The sequence below is a fragment of the Lepisosteus oculatus genome, chromosome 27 (assembly GCF_040954835.1).
Source record: "Lepisosteus oculatus isolate fLepOcu1 chromosome 27, fLepOcu1.hap2, whole genome shotgun sequence".
Lineage (NCBI taxonomy): Eukaryota > Metazoa > Chordata > Actinopteri > Semionotiformes > Lepisosteidae > Lepisosteus > Lepisosteus oculatus.
This window is the reverse complement of record NC_090722.1, coordinates 5,210,658-5,223,834: the sequence shown is the minus strand read 5'-3', so window position 1 is coordinate 5,223,834 and position 13,177 is coordinate 5,210,658. Positions and strand designations below refer to the sequence as shown.

The following is a 13,177-nucleotide window of genomic DNA, read 5'->3' as shown; positions in this document are numbered from 1 at the left end:
TGTAGCGGTGGCTCTGTGGCTCAGGATCTGCACCTGTGGCTGGAAGGTTGCCGGTTCAAATCCCGCAGCCAGCAGAGGAATCCTACTCCGTTGGACCCCTGAGCAAGGCCCTTCACCCCAGCTGGTCCAGGGGGGCTGTACAATGGCTGACCCTACGCTCTGACCCCCAGCTTCTCTCCCTGTTTGTGTGTCTCATGGAGAGCAAGCTGGGGTCTGCGAAAAGACACATTCCTAATGCGAGAAATTGTACAGGGCTAATAAAGTGATGTCATGTTATGAATCGCCCATCCTGTTTCAGCAACACTGTCCACAGAAGGTCCCGATGACCGGAGCCTGAACTGGGAGGTACAACGCAACATCAATAGCGAGGTCAAGACACGGCCAAGTACCTCTGTGGCGTCTAACTGCTCTCACTGACTTGAGAGAAGCGACCAGAAACTATAAAACGATCGGCATGCGTTACTTCAGTCCGCCATTACTACCACATTCCGCTTCCTTCGCGATGTCCTAATGCACGTTTAAATACTTTTAAACTGCACCCCAGCTGGACAGATTTTAAGCACAGAATTAGTACTGCTCTGTAAGCTTGAGGCTGTAGCACAATTTTATCATTAGCCAACTCGTGCAATCAGAAATTCCCCGAGGAGCAACAACTCCACCAAGCATTAGAAGACGGGGGGGTGGTAGATGCCGGAGAAAGAATGATGTGGGCGCACGGAGCAGCCCAGCTAATTGCATTCTTGTCAAGTTCTCGGCATATTTTCTCTCACACTGTCCCATTGATTTTTGTAGCCGGCGCCCGTGGAATCCGGAGCAGGGACGGGGCCGAGGCAGGGCTGCGCTGCTTGAGGGGAGGTTGGGGGGCAGGGGGCGGTGCGCGTGGACCCCAGGTGTGGGAGGGGGCCGAGAAATGCGCTGAGCGCTTCAGAAAGAAAAGTCAGGCCTTTCCCACACCGCGGCGGGACGGGCCCGCGGGGCGGCTGAGAAATATTCAGGCCCCCGGACAGCGCCGGCCAGGCCAGGCCCGGCCCGTTTGGAATAATGACCTGGCTGGCATTTCCTCAAGCGCAAACAATAGCAGACTGTGTGGAGGAATACTGCACAGTGCTGCAGCTCTCAGGACTCTGAGAGAGCACAGATCAGGGCTGTACCCTCACCCTAATCATAATCTGTACCCTAGCTAAAACAGTTACCCAAACCTTATGTATACTTCGTCACAGCTCCAACCTGATCCTATGTATTACCCACACTGTCCTTCCACTAACCTTAAGAACAACCCTTACCATAGCTCCACAAATAAGCCAGGATACGGTGGGGTATATAGCGGTGATAATAGTGACACGCTTTGTAGTGATCCCTGTGACTTCCCAGCAGCGCCAAGCTCGAGGCGACGCCAGGGAGCGACGCAGCCTCCCTGTCAGGCCCTGCGGCGTGCCGAGAGCCGGAGCGCTCCAACAGGTGGGCACGCCTGCAGGTGCTCGTGCTCCCTGTGCCACGCAGGAGCCGGAGCCGGAGCCGGAGCCGGAGCCGGAGCCGGAGCCGGAGCCGGAGCCAAGTCTTAAAACAAAGGGGCGGCTTCACTTGGGGCCCGGTAAACAATTTTTAAAAAAATGACTGGCGGTTTCTGAAGAACAAAGGAAAGAAAAAGAAGGAGATGTTAAATGTCCAGGCCAGGACGGTCCCTTTGATTCAATGCAGTCTAGTCCCAGGCTCGGAGACCTGGCCGCTCCCCTTACTCCTGACACGAACGTGCCGGCAGCCGGAAGGGACGGCTCTCGGCGAACCCCACCCGAGCATTATTTTTCTCTCTCCCTTCTTTTTTTATCCCACTTCCGCAAACGTCTTCAATTACCCAAGGCCCCGTCCTTCTCCGCGGCATGACAGAGCACCTAATGGCCCATCATCTTGTGCCACTGCAGTTAGATAAATCATAACCCATAATCAGCGTATAAATATGCATGAGCCGAGCCCGGACTGCGGAGTGTAACTCTCCCTAATTGATTGGCGAGCCGAGACGAGGCTTCGAGACACGAGGCAAGGCAGGGCGGGGGGGGGGGGTCAGTGGGCTTACTGTCCCCCGCACTCCGCAGAGAGCCCGGCCATTAATACCTGTCTGCTTCGCTGCAATTACACGATGGCATTCATCAGAGGGCAGCGGCAGGCGCAGGGGCCGGCCCGCCGCGACGGACAGACTGCGGGCCTGATTGATCATTCGAGATGTCATCCCGCGTGGCACAGAAAAATGAAATAAAAAAGGCAGCGAGCACGCGCTGCTCCTCTCCACTCCGGGTGGCGCTGTTTCCTCCTGTCCCCCGACCTGTGCAGAACTGGCACTGTGCTCTAAATCTTTTTTGTTTAACAACAACCCAGATACCTCTGCAGGCATCTTCCAGGACTCCTGGTGCCTCCTTTGAACCGACTTGTTTTGGGACGCGGCCCCTTTCACAACAAGCTGCGGCCTCCTTAAGCCTTCTCCCCCAAAAGAGAAATCGGAAACGAATCAAAGTGCACTGTAAACAGAACTGATGCATCAAGAAGCCAAGGAATAAGGGAGCTCCGCTTAACTGTGCCAAAACGAGAATGTATCCGAATCAACGTCACTAGAAGAAGAAGGCTACTATTCACCGCAGTGTAAAGGCCTGACGTCTGTTTTCTTCCGCATGACACTCCAAACTATGGCGAGACGAGCGCAGCGACCGCGGAAGCTGGCGGGAGGAAGTGGAGCTGGGATTTCGCGGCGGACGCGGGATTTGAGCTCTTCTGATTGCACCCTGATCCACAGTATCGGGTGGAAAGTGTATTATGCCGCGGAGCACTTGATAAAAAGGCCACATTTTGATCTTTAAGTCTTCAAAAATACGATATGTTTTGCAGCAGATTATTTTTTTGTGTCATACGAGGACACAAAAAAGCTTATTCTAATCGCTTAAATCTTCTCCAACCCTTCAACCCCCCAGCCAGAAGATATCCAGAGTGGCTTTTTTCTGTCAGTCGGTATCATTTTCAAACAGGATTAAATAAAACAGAGAGATGTTCAGGCCTTTACCTTAAGGAACTGGGCCGCTGTGGTATATTGGGAGCAGCAGGCAGGCCATGGATCATGAGTTCAAACTGCAGACAGGTCACGTCTGTGGGACTCCTGGACAAGGTACCCCACCCAGATTGGTTCATAACATTCTCAGCTGTACAAAGGGGTACGACCAAAAGTAAGCATGTCGATTTGAATTAAAACCAAAGCCAAATCACTTAATAATAATAATAATAATAATATTGCTTACATCCATCCATCCATTTTCTAACAGTTTCTTCCATTCCAAGGTCGCGGGATAGATAGATGGAGCCTATCAAAGCAAAACAACGGGTACAGGGCAGGGTACACCCTGGGTGGGACGCCAGTCCATTACATATTGCTTACACAACAAAGCTGAACTTCTGAAAGGTCATGAGTGTGAGCAGCTCCATTCGGCTCACTGTGCTCGGCAGGTTTCTCAGCAGACCGTCGATCTGAGGATCCTGTACCAGCCTTTCCCTGGAGAATCAGAGATTTCCCAGAGGAAATCTGCCCCGGCAGGCTCCCACCGGCCAGCCTGTTGCAGACACCCCGCCACTGCGAGTGAAACCAAGGGGCCTCCAATTCCCAGACCACATCACGAGAGCAGGCCAGGCTTTACAACGGTGCTGGAGCACCAGATCCAACGCAGACCCACCCAGGCACAGCCAGAGCCAAGGGCGATGGCTGAGCCGCCCGCTGGGAACAGGAGACGGAGACGCCGGACGTCCCTGCTCGATCAATCACAGGAGCCGGAGCGGGCTTAACTCTATTACCGAAGACATGGAGGAGCGCAGATTCTCTGGCTGCCGCTCCACTGCGCAGGATAATATACTGTAAATGTCATAAATATTTAGGGAGTTGGGGGAAGGGGGAGAGCTTTGAAATAATCCATGGCCAAGGACGGCGATTTATAGATATGAAGTGACATTTATTGTAATGCATTACCCATTATGGTACCCTTCAATTAGATGCGAGTCACTTTCCAGCCTAATCTGTTTACCTGAAGCCTTCCCCGCTGTGCATCGATCCTGGTGACGTGCTCAACAGAGCAAATTTCATCTGATGGCTGAGCAAACACACGACCGAACATCTTTGTAGGGCTGCATGGAAATTTCAAGCCACCTCACAGTACACTGCACCTGCTGCCCAAGTATTTTTATTTTTAAGTAAGGACACAGAGTTCAGGGAACAATGGACAAGGAATTGACTGAGTGATTGCCTACTTGATCAATAGTGGATTTGATGTTAATATTACTTGACCGCGTGCTGCCTAAACGAAGTTATGGTAACTTGACAGTCCCTGCTGCTAGGCAGCTATTAGCAGGGACGACCATGTGGAATGCAATGGAATGGGTGTCTACACACATCTCCGCCTTTATCTGCTAAGCCGTTACTGCCACTTAAAACAGGAAACCAAGAACAACTTCCTACAGGTGGGACAAGAGAAGACATGTGGCATGTGAAGACAAGGAGAAGGGAGCACAGTTCCATCTTGCGCAAGGCCTCAGCACACATCAGCTATTCACCGACAGCCTTCAGAGGCACTAAGCCATGTCAGTTTGACTCCCCGCGATATTTATTTTAAAAAAGCTTGGAACATTTTTAAGAAGGAGCCCGATGTACCGGAACAGTTTGTCTTGGCGTGGAAAACAAGCAATGCGGAGCACTGATAATGGGGCAGGACGTCACTGGGGGGAGCTGCGCCTGCCTCCTAGATAACATCTGACCCCTTTTTTTTAAGCCGATTGACCACAGACGCGGCAGGGATGTGTGCATTGCCACCTCAAGGTGTCAGATTTAAAAGCTGTGGGGATTTCTCCCTGTCCCTTTCCTGCTGCCCCTCACTTAATTGTATTTATTTTTTCATTATACAGGAAAAAACTGTCTGTCCAAAGCAGTTCAGCTGACAGAACTGTGAGCCGAGCGGAACCTCCCCGCACTCCAAACTAAGACTAACTGTTCTCTTTTTTTTTCCTTAAGTGGCGCAAATATCTCTCCGAACAGAAGAAGCCAGCGGAATGCAACAGGGAGCCAGGCTGACAAGTCCTGACACAGAAAGGCATGCTGGGAAAAGCACACTTCATGGCCCCAGACTTGGAAGCGGAGGATTCCCGGACACGCTCCGTCTTCTGATAAGCAATAGGGAAAACAGGACATCCCACGCCCTTCAACAACAACCCCGAGCTCCGAAACCCCAAGCAGCAAAATGTATAATTTCCAAAACCCTTTCCCACTTCCTCTCGCTTTTGTTTGGCTAATTCTTCCATTTTCTTTTCCGAGGATGTTTTCTCACACAATTCCAGTGGCTCTGTTCTTGGCCTCTGCCATTAATCCAGAATACTAAAAGACCTCTGGAGGCTGTGTCCATTGGAGCAGGTTGCTGTAACACAGGCCCGGACACACACGTATTTCTGCATTTTACTCTCTTGCCACATCCTTTTTGGGGAAAAAAACCCAACTGGGAGCAAAACGTCTAGATATGCAATGAAATCGAGAGTGAAATCAAGACAGCTGCTTTGCTGCTGCCACATGAGCCCCAATTCTCATGCAGCCTCCAATCAATACGGTGGTATACAGAGAGAGAAAAAACACACATAGATAAATGCAACGACCTAGACACACGAAAGGTCAGGCAAACAAGGAGAAAGATGGAAAAGGATAGATGAGCAGAGAGCAGGAGAGATGAATGAACAAACGGCATGTTGTGGGGGGCGGGTAAAGTTAGCTGGCCTTTCTAATCCACTCTATCCTGAAAAGTGTGCACTTTGTAGCCGCTACATTTGTCACTCATACACAGGACACTTACACAGCTGCCAGATGAGTCACGTTGCCTGGGATGCCAGAGAGTAAACTTCTCCTCGGAGACGATGGCCATGTACTTGCAAGGAGATGTTTTACAGCGACACAACGTACATAACATGACACGTCTTTATATTAATATTATTTTAATTATAACTGGGGGTGAAATGGGATGGCCACAGTGTGATTTAGACCGCTTTAAAACAACAGTTTGTGAAGATGCACACAAAAAGCAAAAGTTTTTTTTTTTTTTCAGATCAATAGCCTTTCTTCTCGACGGTTTGCAACTGTGGACACATTCCCCTAAGATAACCTACGTGACGGATATAGTTTTATACAGTTGTTTCCTCAGCACACAAAGCCCGAGGATTACTCTTAACATCTGCAAATAATGAGAGGATTTATCACTTTGTGGCAGATATTAAAATAAAGGTCTGGCACAGGGAAAGAAAGATTTTAAAGCCGTAAAGCTCAGCGCAGCAAATGACTGACAGAGCTTAAACCACTTAAGCCATTGTTCCTTGTGCATACATTTGCAACTGCTAATATGATGTGGCTTTCTTAATTTGTATGTAACAACCCCCACCCCCTGTTTAGACTTCTGAGGTAAAAAAAGACAATGTGTTCCCCCAAGAAATTCTTGATAAAAGATTATTTAGTGATTTAGATAATGCCCAGGTTCTTTTCAGCCACACTCCTTAATATTGCAACATGATTTGTTTCCCTTTTTGGGACACCACAGGAGAAAGGCCACCAGAATGATTTAAGATTGATGTAAGAAAAACAAGCAGGTCGACCAGTCTGGCTCAGTTCTGAACTTTATTGAGCAATTATGTCATTATATCCAGGTGTTCCTTCACAGATCCCAAGGAATCAGCTTCACCAGCATGGATGGACATCCTGTTAAGGCTCTCCGCGTCGCTATGCTTTCACAGTTGTGGGTCTGGGTTTAAGCCGGCACCGAACTGAACCCCTGAACCCCAACCAAAACCCAACCCATCTCCCCTCAAATTAATGACACGCTGACTGATGAAAAGATTTGAGCTTTTGGGTTGATCTGAATTTGAGGTTGGAAAAACAACAGGACCACTACGATCAGCCCCGACCATTACTGTACACGCAGCAGAACCGCGAGGCATGGAACAGAAAACAAGGAAGCACAACAGATCTGAGGCCCAGGGCCAAACTAGGAAAAACAGGATCAAACTGCCGAGTCACAGAACGCAAGAGCAACTGCCGAGTCACAGGCTGCAATCCAGAAACACTCCCACAGGGGTCCGGCGCCATTCTCCCAGTGTGACTTGGGAAGCAATTTGAAATCCCCCCTGGTCTTTCACAGGATTAGCACGTCTCACTTCTGACACAGGAAACCGCCTGCTCCCTCCAGGACCCCCTGCAGGTGCCAGAACGCCATTGACAGGAGTCTGCAAGGCCCTCCTGCCTCCCGCCATCACCTGACACCTACCAAAGATCGGCGCCTACAATCTACTGAGGCAGCAGACATGGCTGCAACGCGACAGGAGGTTGCTCCAACACGTGTCGATACAAGACCTTTAAGAAGTTTTCAGATTCCCGGGGCGCCGACCTCCCTCGCATCCGATCGCGATCGATCCACAGAGGGGAAGCAGGGCCGTCAGGTGAGCACTTTCCCAGGATTCCTAAAGGACGCACTAACCTTTCCTCGCTCTTCTCAAGCGCCTTCTTTCACATGTGCCACGCACGCTCCCCTCGACGACCCCTGCCTGCAGGGAAGCCAAGAGAAAGAGACGGGAAAGGGGATCAATCTGGGTGAGAGAGAGTGAAAATGCCAAGTTCTTGCACTGGGCCAAAACTACTTTAGCAGAACCTCTTCCAACACACAGCAGCGATCACAGCTAGCCGTGGGACTGTAGTACCACTCTCTCCACACTCGAGTTCACTCTCAGACTCACACCCCTCAACCAACCAGGCTCCCCTCTACACCTGCGCACCCCACAGAGCCGTGAGCAGAGCAACGGGAGCTGGCTGGGATTTGAAGGATCAGATTTGAGCATATTCAGAGGAACATTTCCAGCGCTGCCTGTTCAGACACAAACAACAAAAGGAAAATGACACCTTGTGGGTGAAAAAAAAAACTGATGTAGAAAAGAACTTGTGGGTGGTGGTGTTGGGTTGTGTACGTGTGTGTGTGTGTGTGTGTGTAAGGCTGGACCCGGAGGAGGTTTCCTTTTATCAGTAAAATAGAGTCTGATTATATTGGAAACTGACAGAGAGGGGAAAAAAAAGAAATCACATAAATCACATTGGGGCAGAGTGGTGACCGGAAGGTTGCCGGATCAAATCCCGCGGCCGGCAGAGGAATCCTACTCCGTTGAGCCCCTGAGCAAGGCCCTTCACCCCAGCTGCTCCAGGGGCGCTGTATAAATGGCTGACCCTGCGCTCTGACCCCCAGCTTCTCTCCCTGTCTGTGTGTCTCATGGAGAGCAAGCTGGGGTCTGCGAAAAGACAAATTCCTAATGCAAGAAACTGTAAAGATTTAATAAAGTGATGATGTTATGTTAAAATCAGCAAGGAAGAGAAATACAGATCTAAATTAAAACTGAAGGACAGCTGCCCTCTTTAATGTGCAACTGAATCTGCCTTTTAAATCTCGCTGCCCTGAAGTTATGTGTTTAAATACACCTGCAGTTAAAATTACCTTAGCTTCCCCAGTGGTGCTGGAGCTAAACAGTATTCCTAGGTTTGGAGAGAACTATCCATGACTAATATTAAGAATGACTGATGGGATTCGGCAACTTTCAATAAGATGGAATCAAAGGGTGAACTGAGGGGTCTCCCCCCTCAACAGAGGTTTAATCTGTGAATCGGAGAAAAGTCCAGACCTATACTGTAGACATGGTGAGAAGTCTGACCGGTGGCACTGTGGCACAGAGCTGTCAGGGAACCCCTGAAAGTTGAGGTGACTGGGCGCCAGGGATCTCTTCCTGTGCAGCACGTAAGGATGGCACTGCCACAGGCCCCGACTGAATGTGAGCGCACTGGAATCAGAACCAGTGTGAAGCTCACCGAATTGAGCAGAACCCACGAGTCAAACAGACTCAGTCACAGGCGACACATGGTCGGGCTTGAGGGGCGGCAGACTTCTATCACCTTCCCGGGCAGAACAAGCCCACAGACTCACATCCTGCTGAAGACCAGTGGGACCTGCAGTCTGAGCTCCACACACGGCGTTCCCCCTCTTGACAAATGCAGCTGAATGCCATCCAGTTAGATGATCAAGGATGGGACTGGGCTACAGACTGCACAAAGCCCACGACCAGTTCATTCAGCTCTCACCACTCGTAAAAAGGTGATATCAGTGGGGGGTTTCTAATAATGTGGCCAGTGGGTGTATTTATACACAGATGCAAACATTTGAATGTCAAAACATTAACACAGGACTAATTTTTCCATTGCAGAAACGTAACAAGTTTACTATAAGATAAGTTTCTAATAAAAAGGAGCAGAACAGAAAACATCACAAAAAAAGTAGATATCTTTAAAGATCCTTGGTGTATTGAAATGAAAAAAAAAACACTGCTCCAAACCCGCACAGATTCTCACCTCTCTTGTGAAAGGCAAATAAGACAGGAAGAATATCTGTAAACAACCAAAATTCTGGCACATAAGATTTTTAAAACGTTTTCAAAGGTCGTAGCCCAGCGGGATCTCAAGGTGTCTCTGCTTCTAATGCGGGAAATCAGAAACAGCTCCGATTAAGAATATAATTAGCTCTGAAGAAGTCACTGAGGGTTCCAGCAGGGGGCGGTCATTTCAGGATTACCCTTGACGTTTCTGGGATTGAAAATGCAGATCTCTTATTTACAGAACAGAACTATCTAGTCGTAAAGATGAAAAACAAGGGCCAGACACAGTGGAGCAGTGGTGCTCCGCGGAGCTGGGGCCCCGGTTCAATTTCCCGACCTGGGTGCTGTCTGGGCGGAGTTTGCATGTTCTCCTCCTGTTCTCGTGGGTTTCCTCCCCAGTCCAAAGACATACTGTATTAGTAGGTTAACTGCCTCCTGAGAAAAGTGACGCTGGTGTGAGTGGGCGTGTGTGCTCTGCGATGGACTGGCGTCCCGGACAGGGAGTACCCTGGCTCTGGCTCCCCGGCAACCCCCAACTGGAAGAAGCAGTTAGAAAAATCGGATGGATACAAACTGGGCCAGAATGCTATTAAACAATAAACGTGGGTGTTCAGCTTCAGAGCAAGGTCAATTTCTGGTACATTACGTACAAGAAGGTTTGAAAAGTTCTGGCCTGAAAAGAAAAGATTTGAAAAGAAACTGCTGCCAGGTTTCGCAGATCAACAGTAAAAGTTCACGTCTACAGGGTCAAATCTCAAAAGATACAACACAGGTATGGGAGAAAGAGTTAGCATTTATTTTTCAGTCTGGGAACTGTAGTTTTTCTTTTTCGGAGACACCAAAAAGATTTTTTTTAAATTTCGCAACGAACTGAAAAACCTCAGAGGAGGTTGCTTTATTACACTGGCTAAACCCAGTCCACAGGATCGGCCTTTTTACGTTGCGAAGCCGAACCCTTTCATTTGGTGTTGCCAGCCGAGGTGCTCGGGCCCGTTTCTCCTTGCTCCTTCAGACGTTCCCCGCCGTTTAAAGGATTTTCACGGAAATGGAGGTGAAAATCTCAGAAATGTCATCAGCTTCCGAGAGTGCGGATGGGATGGGGAGGGGGGCGATGGAAGATGCTCAATCGCTCACCCAGGAGGAGCACCAAGAAGGTCAGGCGCTTGCAGCAGAAAGGAGCCGCAGACTTCACAAGTCCGCCACTCGCTTCCCCGCAATCCGATTAAAGCCAACTGCAAGAGAGAGAAAAACCTGCCCTTCTCTTGCCACCCATATGGAAAGGCAGCAGAGATAGCTTCTTATAACTGGGACGGGGGTGTCTTTGAGCTGTACGGACTCTGTGCATGACTCCTTTCGCCTTTAAAGCTCCTCCTGAGCAGCATCTGCTTTTTAATTAAAGGAGAGAGAGATAACAACCCTTCTGGAGCACACGCTCCTCCTCTGCAACTCAAAGCAGCCTTTGACTGGCTTACTGACAGAACAGAGAAGGAGAAGGGGGAGCGGGAGAGAGGGAGACTAAGAGAGAGAATTTGCGGCTTTTTAACTGGTTCATGGCTTCACTCAAATATTCTTCTATCCCTGGCCTCTCAGCCCCACGGTATGATTTTGGCTACGATCACTTCTCATCATTTGTAACATTTGAAGGTAATAAAAAAAGGGAATGTTCCTCAAAAATGAGTTGTGTTTGGAAGTCTTCAAGGCCCACAAAGACGGAAGAAAACATCTGTCTTTATGTCTTCTTAAAAGACGAGAGTCAATCTGCAGTAGTGTGTTTTGGCCAGGGCGCACATTTTCAGCTGGCTTGAAAGAATTTTCAACAGCACTTCAGATATTTTCTCTGCTTCAGTGTTCAGCAGCATCCAAAACCTGATATGCCACGGTGTCAGACTTCTCCTCATCTGTCCCTGTCTTCCTGCAAAGGAAGAACGAACGTTGCACACGAACCAGAGCCATCAGGAACACAGCGGGAGCCCAACAAGTCACAAGGGATCACCATTTCCATCAGACCAAAGAGACTGGTCCCAGCTCGACTACTTGACGGAATCGTGTTTCAACTCCTGGGGAAGCTCTCAAGCCATGTCCCAACTCTTGTCATCTGGATTATGGAGCCCCAAAATGCAGAATAAACTCAGACCAAGTCAACCGGGACTAATCACTGCTGAACACTCAACAGGGACAGCTGGGACAGCAGCGAGGCCAGAGTAACATCCTCACTCTTTTAAGTCAAGAGGACGAACAGCAAAACCCCCTTTCTCAATGATGCAAGTTTCCCATAATCGCCTGTCAATAGCTCCAGGTTTTCCGTTCAGATTATTTCTGAAGCTCATTTTCCAGTTTGCAGAGTACCAGAGGCTCCCCGCCACACTGGGGACGTGCTGGGGTTTCCTGATAGAGCTGTCAGCTAGCCTTGCCCATTATCAGAGGCCCATCAGATCGCACGTGCCAGCAGCAGCAGGGTTATCGGAGCTCGGGGCCCTGTCGATACAGTGACGGATGGAGCTGACAGCATCCCTCGGCGACAGCTCTCACCAGAAGAAAGACGGAGCGAGAGACTGGATCAGCTGTACCGTGGAGGTGGCCCTGACTTCCCGTGTGAGTCACTCGTACTGGGAGTGCGGTCTGAGCAGGGGTCCCGTCACTGGCTGACTGAGGCTCGCAGCGACGCCACTGACTGGCGCCTTCTCTTTCCTTTTCCTTCATGCTTCCAGGGAGCTGCAGGAAGGTCACGCGGGGTTGCCGTTCTGCTGGGGGGCCAAGAAAACGCTGGCCGACATACCCCAAACACGTCCTGAGTCAATCGTGTGCCACCACTTGGAGAACCACTCGCACGCATGACATTGGGATTATAGAGACACAACCTGCAATCGGAGCAAGCGCCTTTACCTGCTGGGCCACTATAGTCTATAGCCATTCTCTTCCAACTTTTTCAAATCATTGAATAAAATTAACTTTTCCCATTCCTCCTAACTTCCCACTGATCTCCACTTGCTCAGACCGGAGCAGCAGTGATGTGAAACTGAAAGGTCGGAGGTGTCTGACAGTGGGAATATGCTGGAGAGAATCTGAACACAATGTGCTTCCAGAGGTTTGTTTTATAAATTGAATCAATTTTTAAGAAACAGGCAATGATGTGCCAATATCTCCTCTCATTTCGGACTAAGCCTTTTTGTCATTTGATCATCACTGTGTTCAATGTGCAGAATATGAAAGGAAAGCAGATGTATCATTATCACATACAGCACAAAACACTCCTCCACTTGCTTGGAAGTTAGCAGGTGTTAACTAGTTGGCATAAGTTTTAAAGCAGGATCTGAAAGTGCGTGACAGAGCAGGTTTCATGTATCATAGCAAGATTTTTATTTATTATAAAATTCCCATTCATCCATCCATGAATCCGCCCATTATCAGGAAAAATGTGTATTCCCTGGAAGGGTTGTACCAATCCAGGATCTTTCCCGGACACAGGGAGGTTACACAGATGGGATTACACATGGGAAAACGTCATTCAATCGCAGGACACACACACACGGACAATTAAGGCAATCCAATTAACTCTCTCATTAAAATCCATAAGGTCTTTTGGCAGGAAACTGGAACACTTGGGAAAAAAAACCACGCGGAGAACATACAGGCTCCACACAGAAGGCTCCCATCTGGAATCAAACCCAGGACCCAAGGGGTGGGAGGCGGCAGAGCAATCCACTGTGTCCCCGGTCTTCCC

At 49.3% G+C, this 13,177-nt stretch overlaps 1 protein-coding gene across 1 annotated transcript in view; it reads right to left on the bottom strand.

The window, feature by feature from the left end:
* The window catches only part of sema6cb (semaphorin 6Cb), a 306,316-nt gene that overhangs the window by 186,535 nt on the left and 106,604 nt on the right, over positions 1-13,177 (bottom strand). Inside the window, exon 5 of the mRNA XM_069184905.1 lies at positions 7,527-7,593. The gene's annotated coding sequence lies outside the window, so the exon portion shown is untranslated. The remainder of the gene's footprint in view (positions 1-7,526; positions 7,594-13,177) is intronic.